At 47.4% G+C, this 9,416-nt stretch overlaps 1 long non-coding RNA gene across 1 annotated transcript; it reads right to left on the bottom strand.

Moving 5' to 3' along the window:
* Positions 1–3,022: 3,022 nt before the first annotated feature.
* On the bottom strand, positions 3,023–8,642 carry LOC121140356. The gene is made up of 2 exons (XR_005877145.1): positions 8,177–8,642; positions 3,023–6,091 (listed from the first exon to the last, which is right to left on the bottom strand). It is a non-coding gene; the product is annotated as an uncharacterized LOC121140356 (long non-coding RNA).
* Positions 8,643–9,416: the final 774 nt, after the last annotated feature.

Raw genomic sequence — 9,416 nt, 5'->3', positions numbered from 1 at the left:
CCGTACTGATGGCTGCTTACATTTGTGAGGTTTCCAGGAAGATGGCATGAAGGGTCCCTACATTTTCATGTCAAGGTTCTGACTGGTTTGTGAGATCCCTATGACCTGGGGGGGGGGTGTGGGCTCTCCCCCAGACTTCTTGTTACCAACCTGGGAAGGGTTGCACATCTCAATGGAGTACATCACCCAGGGAGTGCTGCTTTTATACCTATCCCAAATACTCCAGGCACACACCCTACTCTACTGTGGGGGTCTCTACAACCACCAAGGCCAGCAGAGTAATGGTCTGGGAGAGGCAAGAAGGCAATTTGGTTCAACAAGACTAAGTAACCAGTGTTGGTTCAAACTTTGAGAAACTGACCCTGAGTAATTTTTTTGGGTCATAAATAAGCACAGCACAATTTGGTGAAAGTTTTCTGGTGATAATTGACTTAATCCTATGTGTACAATAAAGCTTAAGACATGACTGTGTCATAAAGTACATATGACACCTTCCATAAAGTCAGGTTCTATAGATTGACAAGCTCATGATAGGGATCTGGGGGAGGATCTGGTGTGGTTTTGGCCACCCTGATAGCATGAAGGTCACCAGGCTATGAGCCACATCCATTCCCAGCCTTCTGGGTGGGAAACAGGTTTTATGCATCTCTCTCTTTGAAGAGAACACCCCGTGCGTTGAAGATTCCCGGTTCTCCTAGTGCTGATCTGTGAGCACAAGGACCTCCACACCTCCCACATCTCACCCTTTTTAAAAATTTGTAAAGAGAAAATTGTGGCTGTAATAGAGACCAAGGTCGAATGCAATGCCTGCATGGCTAGTCTAACTAGTAGAGGCAAGCATAATAGGACTGTAAGAATAGCCAACAGAGGACCAAGGAACCAAGAAAAGGGGAAAGCCAGCCAGGCGTTGGTGGCGCACACCTTTAATGCCAGCACTCAGGAGGCAGAGGCAGGTGGATCTATGGTCTACAGAGCAAGTTCCAGGACAGCCTCCAAAACAATACAGAGAAACCCTGTCTCCAAAATCCAAAAACAAAAACAAAACAAAAAACAAAAAACAAAAGGAAAGGGGAAAGCCATCTTAACCATGATGGCCATGCAAAGGTCTCTTTAAGAGATTTGGTTTCTTTCTACAGATGACTAATTAAAGAAAAAGGTTTATTTTATGATTTCATGCTTGTGTTTTGACTGCATATATGGAGTCAGATCCCCTGGGTTACAGATGGTTGTGAACCACTGAGTTATTTTCCTGCAGATCATTAATTTGACCATTGATTGTATGAGAGAAATCTGATACACTAAAGCAACACATGCCAGGAAATAGTTGACACCCAAAATTATGCTTGAACAAGTAATCTATACTAGATTATAGCATAGTAGCTCTATTTAAAAAAAACTGTGGATCTCAATTCTCCCATCTCTTGATTAATTTCTGCTAGTATTTTGCTATATTAGTAGTTTTACTAATTACATAACCAAAACAACCCCCCCAAACAGTCCTTAACATGGAAAAACAATATCATCAAGTCTCCTATTACAGGTGTGCCTTGTAGCTCCCCTGACAAAGGGCATTTGGATTCTGCATTAACAAGCTGGGAATTAACATGTAATACAGTCAGTAAATATGACACCCTCATTTTGGGGTCAGTAGTATTGTGTCCTTGTCATTTCCCTAAGTCACTGGCTTACTCTTCCTCTTGGGACATCTCCTCTAGATGGGTTTGTCATCTATGTTCAGCCAATTTAGCTGTCTGGTGGTCTCTAGGATGACATCTGGTCAGATACATTGGAAAAGGAGATATCTAGGGCTTCATTCATTTTCCAGAAAGATACAAGCATAACCTCATACTGAAGATCAGACCTTTCTATTGACTGCTTTCTAGATCTTTCCATATAACACACACTTTAGGCTGTGTCTGTCCCCTTTAAGTGACAAAGTTAGCATGGCTAAGTTTAGCATTGCATTTGAGGATGGGTGTATACCCCCTTTTTATTTTTAAAATTTGCCACTTAAGTATTTGATGGTGTCATTCCACAATAGCTTCACCCTGTGGATTGTAAGGATTCCAATCACTTTACTAGTATTCCATAAATTAGTTGCTAGTATAAACAGAACCATTATCAGTTGTTAGTTCTAATGGGAGTCCTAGAAAGAAAATGCATATATGAAGTCAAGTTCCAGGTATGACACAGTGATGTTTTCCTGGAGTCCCCAGCCCCCATGCCATGCCCGGAGCTATGCTCTGCAGCTGCCTAGTTAGGGAGAGGCGCTGTGCACCCCTGCAGAACACTCTGAAGCACAGGTCTTTACACACCCGACAGCTGAGGAAGCCCTCGACACAGACATCCCTAGGTCCAGATGTCAAGCTGATGTGAGAGCTATTCACTACTAATTATGCACCAGAAGCCTGGAATACTGTGTGTAATGTCTTCAATGGAGGGTAGGATCTGGCGAGCCTCCTCTAGCTTCCTACCTTGCCAGAGTCTGATCATTTATGTCAGACCGAGGGTTAGCACTAAAAAACAAACAAACCTACTTAATTAACAATGGTCATTCATTTCTAATGTAAGGCTATTTACCTAAGATTTGGGCTCTTCAAAATTCAGAGCAATTTAAATTCTGAGCTAAAAAGATTCTCCTACTAGACAACTGGACGCTCAGAAGAACCTGAGAAATAGTTACAGAAAACCCTGAAGGAGAAAGCAATTGGGTTTTCTCATGCAAGCATGAAGTCATGTCTAGCTGACACTGTAAACAAAATAAACCGTGAACAGTATCAAACTTAACAGTTCCACGGAGAAAGAGCTCGATGGAAGGCTCTAGCTCTTTCTACATTTCACAGACAGCCTGATGTAACCGATTCTCAGGCTGTATCAAAAACAATTTCAAGTGAAAACTTCAAAATAGTCTAACTCCTACTGACTGCACTTCTGGCTTAACCCCTTTGACCCACCTCCAAAGGAATTTGAGAAACATGAAATTATGTTTGCATTCCTTGGCCACTGAATTATCCAGAAGAAATAATCTACAAAACTTTATTGATTTCAATTTACCCCTATTTTCATTCTTAAGTACCTCCCACGTTCTGCTCATGTTGTAATTTTTAACCTTTCTGTTAGGTTGGACAAAAGTGGAAATTTTTAAAAAGGAAGTTTTAATAACCATAAATACAAAGACATCTGGGTGGAATTCGGGCTGTTAGTGCCTGAAAGGCCTGGAATGAGAAAGTCTCCACTTTTGACATAAAGGACACAAAATTCCTTATGTAGTTAATGCTCCCAGTGCACCATTGCACAGGTATGTAATTTGACCAGGCATCATCAGGGAAAACATCTCATATGGTCTTTTAGGAACAGACAACCCATTGGATCACCCTCCGACCAGGATGCACCTGACACCAAATGAGCCCTGGCCCTCAAGGCCTCAAGCCCCCATGGCCAGATTCCCTCCTTACCAACATTTGTGCTGGGCCAACTGTAGCACAAATTCTAATTGATCTTAATAACAAAAACCTGGAGTCGGTTATCAGGGGGTGAACGCTTGAACGATCAGAGCTCTTACCTCTATGACATCCTCAGACAGAAAAGAGCCCCGAGTTCCTCTGCCCTCCAGCCTGTAGTCCTCTCTCTGCCCAGCCATCTCACTTCCTGTCCGTCTGTACAAACCTCCAGACCTCTATGGTTAGCTAGAGGCTAGCTTCGCCCTCTGATCTTCAGGCAAGCTTTACTTGCTAGAGTACAAACAAGATATCACGGCAGCCAGCCCCCTGTCATCTCTCACAGAGTATTAGTTACCTTTGTATTGCTATGACCAAGAGCCTGAGAAAAGCAGTTTGAAGGAGAGGGGCTTTATTGGGGCGCATGATTTAGGATGGTTCAGTCCATTGCGGTGGGGGGTGGTGGTGGAGAAATCCAGTTACATCGAGGCAGCTGCATCAGGGGCAGAGAATGAGACCAGAGGTGATAATGTTCCCGTGAGGGCCTGTACCCAGCTAGGCCTCACCTCCAAAATCTCCCAAAACACTGCCACCAGATGGACCAAACCTTTGAAATATGAGCCTCTGTGCGCGTTTCTTTGTTAGTCTATAACACACAGTGACAGCCTTCTTTGGATCCCTTTAAAGCCAGGCCAGGAAATGCCAGCTAAGACATTAAGACCTCTAAGCTTCAAACAATGGACTCTTCTGCCCGGAGACTTCTTGCCAGATGGCTGAATCCATTTCCAGGATCACACCCAGCCAGAGAGTGTGGCCAGGGTGGGGCGCCAGCAAGGTTAAGTCAGTTATGTTCCTTCTTTTCCTGTTTTGTTTACGGAGAGGGTGGAAAGGGAAGCCAGGCCTATAAAGCTGAAGTAAATTGGCCACAACTAAAATTACTCGGCTAAATTTGATATCACTTGTGTGCAATACCTGGAATAGGCAAGTCCAGAGAGACAGGAAGACAGACAGAGGTCCCTAGGCGCTGGGGAGGATGAAGTACGGGGGGAATTGGTGTTTCATGGGGCAGAGTTTTTTGTTTGGAGTTCAGTGAAATGTCTGGGAATGGGTAGCCATGATGGCGACAGAGCATTGAGAAGACGCTGAATCCCTGTAAGCCGTCCATCAAAAGATGGCCCAAACGGTGCATTTTGTATTGTTCGCACTTTACCGTGGGGAAGCAGACCAAGGAGCATGCTCACTACTGGTTTGGTGTCAGCGTTCCTGGAGCAGCGTCACCTGCTGTGGACGGCTGCTAATGTGAGTTGTGTAGAAAAGACCCGGTCCTGGGAGGGTGACTCATGGGAAGGGGTCTTCAGTCCTGGGGACTCATGGGAAAATCATGGCTGGGAGGGCTGCTCATGTGTGGGTGGACAGCTCCCGGGTGTGTGTGTGGTGGGGGGGGGCACGGGGACTGGGAAGTCCCACTACATCCCCTCATCAGTCTTAGATCCTTCCTTGCTGAGAAAACATTAGAACAGTCTTCTGCTTTGGTACAGCTGGCAGCTGGGACATACTGGAAAGGCCTCGGGGGGGCCTAGCCTCCTCCACATCCAGGAGTGCTGAGAGGAGTATGTGGGATCACAACATCCCAAATTTGGAAAGACGGGGACAAAAACAAAGCATACTCTGAGTTCAGTCTTCTGCTGGGGACAGCCGGGTTGGCCGTAGGACGAGTTTCAGACAGAGGCCTCTAGGTGGCGCACAGACCGTGATAAATACCCGAAGAGGCAGCACTTCATCTGGAGCCGAAGCCTCAAGGCTCAGTTGAGGTTTTTTAATACACTGGATCTTACAATGCGCTGCTCCCCACTGCAGCTCAGGGACACTCCCAAGCCCCTTCTGGACACTTTCAAAGATGGTGGCTTTGGTCATCTTGACAGTGATGGAGGATGGAAGTCAATCTACCTGAGGACACCATGGAGCCAAGAGGGCTTTTATGGCCCTCTACCAGGAGAGAGGACGCGGCTGCCCACAATCTCCCAGAAGGGGCATCACCCAGGCTACAGTAACTCAAAGACAAAGACCACTGAGCATGAGCTGAGCATCACGGGAGAAGGGACAACTCCGTTAGCGGTGAGGACAGAATGCGATCGGGTCTCGAGTTCTGGAAGCTGGTCTCCCTCCTCTTGTCAAACATGTGCGGCCTCAGTGAGAGCCACAAGAAAGCAGGGGACAGGAAGGAGCTGTGGCTCAGAAGGCAGGACCCGCGTCCGGGAAGACCGATCCGCTTAGCAGGGCCACTGTCACACGTACAGCTGACACACACACCTGCTGTCCCAGGCAGGGACAGTCTCCATGGAGCGCTTGCAAGCCAGGGCTATGAGAACAGAGGACGCTCGAGCTCTGTCTGTACCCATGTGGGCCGCTCGTTTCTCCACGGCAGCATACTGATGCCTAGGCTCTCAGTCCTCCCTTGCACCATGGGGCTGCTCAGGAATCTGCAAACAGAATTGGCCGGTTGGGTTGGTCAGACACATTTACAGAGGCCCTCCAAAGACTCATGCTTGGCAGAACACGAGGTAAGGTAAGGCAGTAGAAACTTCGGCCTCAGGTGTCAAGAAGATAGAGTTTACAGGAATAGTTCAGCAGAGTCATCACTGACTTTGTCGGGGCTATTTAAATTAAAATAAAAAATGATTAAAACCATTAACTTCTAAATCTTATTTGCTACATTTTGTGTGTGTGCTTACTAAGCCCCCCCCCGGGGGTGTGGCTACCATGTGGTAGTACAATAGTCACCCTCATTACAGAACATTCTATTGGACAGCACTGTGGCATTGCAGGCACTATGGACGTAACGTGAGTCCACTTATGAAGCTGACAAATAACTAATAGTGAATTAATAGGAGATAAGACTTCCCAGAGAGTTGGTGGTGGTCATTTAACTCCTACCCTAGAGTTCAAAAGCATTGTGAAGATGTTCACAACTGAACTAACTGTTCTGGAGTGGTGGTAGAATATACAGGGATTTAGAAGTCCGCTGTCTGAACTGGGGTCGCATTTCTGGATTCACTTCATATGTAGTAATCTCCCTGTCTTCTGCCCCTGAGCTCCCTAGTACTTGTGTGTGTGTGTGTGTGTGTGTGTGTGTGTGTGTGTGTGTGTGTGTGTGTGTGTGAGGCAGGGCTAAGGATTGCCCATATCTTATTTCCTTCTCTTCCTCCTGAGAGGTGACTTGAGACTTGCTGCCCATCTAAGCAGCAGAATCATCTCCTCTCCCTGCTTCTCAAGCTCTGGTCATTCCAGGAGAGGAATTGACTCCTACCTCCAGGGATGCCTAACTAATCCAAGATGACTCCTTTGCCACCAGTAGACTGAGCTCAGGGCCGGTTAACGTGTGATATGCCTCATGCCACAGCAAGTCATTAAAATGACACATAAACCAGGCCTGTAGCCCAGGCCTCAAATTCTAACAGCAAGGAGGCCGAGGCAGGAGTATCATAAGTTCAAGGCCTGCCTGAGGCTGCAACTCAGAGGTAAAATGCTTGCATAGCATGTGTGGGGCCTTGGGTTAATATGCAATGTAGAAAAAAATTATTTGTGACTTCTTTGGGCCACAGAAAGCAAAAGGAAGGTGCCAAGTATTAGACTTCTGAGGCATCGAAAGTGACAGAAGGCAGAAAGAGACAGGAGTCTGGCCTTGAACAGATGGCCCGTGTTTCTTAGTGTACACAGTGAGGGGCATTAAGGGATGGTCTGCCAGAGGAAAACACTGGTGGTGACCCTTTACAGGGGCAGGGTGAGGGGCATGGCATGAGGAAATTGTTGAGCCATAGAACCTACGAACAGTTTATCCTGGAGTCTCTCCTTCCTGGACAGGCCACTTATCCTTTCTGGGATGACCAAGACAGCTGAGCAGGCCATCTGTGATCCCGTGGAATCCTGGTTTTACAAGAGAGGCACTGTACCACCAAGGGCCTTGGGGGGAAAGCTCGCCTCCTCTTGAGAGAGTGACTGCGGGGACGACCTTCTTTCTCCTGACCTTGTTGAGTGTAGGTCCCAGTCTTGGATGTGTGCAGCCACCCAACACATACACGTTGAGGCAGAGAGCCAAGAGTCTCACTGAGAAGGGAACAGGAGGGCCAGGCTGGGCTGGCTTCTGGGCCCAGTGCCCCAGGTTAGTTAACCCCTGACTGCTTCTGCATTGAGCCTGCTAGGTTTTTGCAACCTCACATAATTATCTCCTGTAGATAGTAAACTGGGGCTGAGAGAACATTGGGAACTCGCCCACAGCAGTCACCAAGCCAGGAAAAGGCAGAGCCGGGACATAAACATAGGTGCTTTAGTCCCAAGCCCATGCTCTTTGCTTCCCATAAGGCTTTCGGGAACTGTGTCTGCATTCCAAAGGATCTGGGGATGATGTCAGATGAGAACAAAACCAAAGAGTGATACCTCTGCAATCAGAGAAAACAGTATTTTACCTCAGATAGTGCCTGGCTCTCGGAGGCATTTGCAAACCATAGGCAGAGTTCAATCTTTGGCAGCTCCCTTCAGCAGGCCTTTCTCTTTTTTTGATTTTCCTTAGGACTATTAGGGAAGTCTTCTGGGATTTTTGTCTTCTTTCTCTCTTTTCTTTTTTTTTTTAAGAATGGGTTTGAAAATCCAGAAAGAACTGATGAATTCCCCAGAAGGGTTAAATGAAATAGTTCTGCTCCTCCCAAGAACTCAGCAAACTAACCCCTGCAGCCAGACCTCACCTTTGTTTACTCCTGACAGGAAACTTGCAGGTGAAGGAAGCCGCCATCGATGACAGGAAGCTGTGGACATTGCCCAAGAGAAGGTTCTCAACCTTTCTGGATTCAGTTCACACTCCTGGGGGATGGGTAGCTGTAATCCTGCTTCTTTGTCGCAGGGTTCCATCCCCCAACAGTGCACTTGACCTTAGCAGTTAATGCAGGTCACCTTTCCAGTAAATATCACGTTATGTATTCCAGGCTGTGAGCAACTGAGAGCTTTCCTAGCAGAAAGGTCACAGCAGAGAAGCATCATCCTTCCTCCTCCCTGGGCAATAGCAGCACAGGAGAGGTCCCTGGAGGTAGGAAGGCCTTACTAGGTAGAGCCTTTTGAGCCTATGGGACTGTCCCCTACACCCTGCTGCAGGGCTAAGCAAGACCAATCTTTACCTCAAACAACGCCCTGGTTGGAAGGAGAGCTCGCAGGGAGAGCACACGCAAGAGTTGCTTCTCTCAAGGCTGGCTTCTTGCCGACAGCAACTGGTTTGGTGGCTCTGTCCATCAGCAGCAACCAGTTGCCCCAGTGGTAGCCAGCGAGAATATTTGCACCAAGAAATCATCAGTGGGTTTTTATCCAAGTGAATGGAGACTGAGGCTGAGGCAGGAGGATGGCAAGTTCAAGCTCTGGCTTGGCTTACAGAGTGAATTCAAGGTTATCTTAGGCAACTTAGCAAGACTGTGTGAAAACTAAAAATTTAAAAAGACCCAGGGGACGCCGAGCATGATGGCACACACCTTTAATCTCAGCACTCAGGAGCCGGAGGCAGGCAAAGCTCTGTGGGTTTGAGGCCAGCCTGGTCTACAGAGTGAGTCTCAGGACAGCCAGAGCTACACAAAGAAACCCTGTCTTGAGAAAAAGAAAAAAACCAAAACCAAACCAAACCAAAAAGGCCCAGAGAAGACAGGTGAGTGGCATACCTCAGCCCAGCATGTGAAAGGCTCTGGGCTCAGTGGTCAGCACTGACATGAACTTCCTAATGAGACTGACACAGATGGAGTCCCGGCCAGACACAGCCAGATGCCACGTGTGTGCTTGTGTGTGTTTGCACATGTTTGCGGGAGGGTATGAGCATGTGCAGGTGTTCTTTCTGGTGTGTGAGAAGTGATGCATCTGCAGTGGGTCACGTACATCACAGCCTCTGTCTGGGGCAGAAATATCTTCCATCCTTTCCCCCACCTCCGGGATCCCCGGTGAGTGCTAACC

This window comes from Mesocricetus auratus, unplaced genomic scaffold (assembly GCF_017639785.1).
Source record: "Mesocricetus auratus isolate SY011 unplaced genomic scaffold, BCM_Maur_2.0 Super-Scaffold_100004, whole genome shotgun sequence".
NCBI lineage: Eukaryota > Metazoa > Chordata > Mammalia > Rodentia > Cricetidae > Mesocricetus > Mesocricetus auratus.
This window is presented reverse-complemented; position numbering and strand designations above follow the sequence as displayed.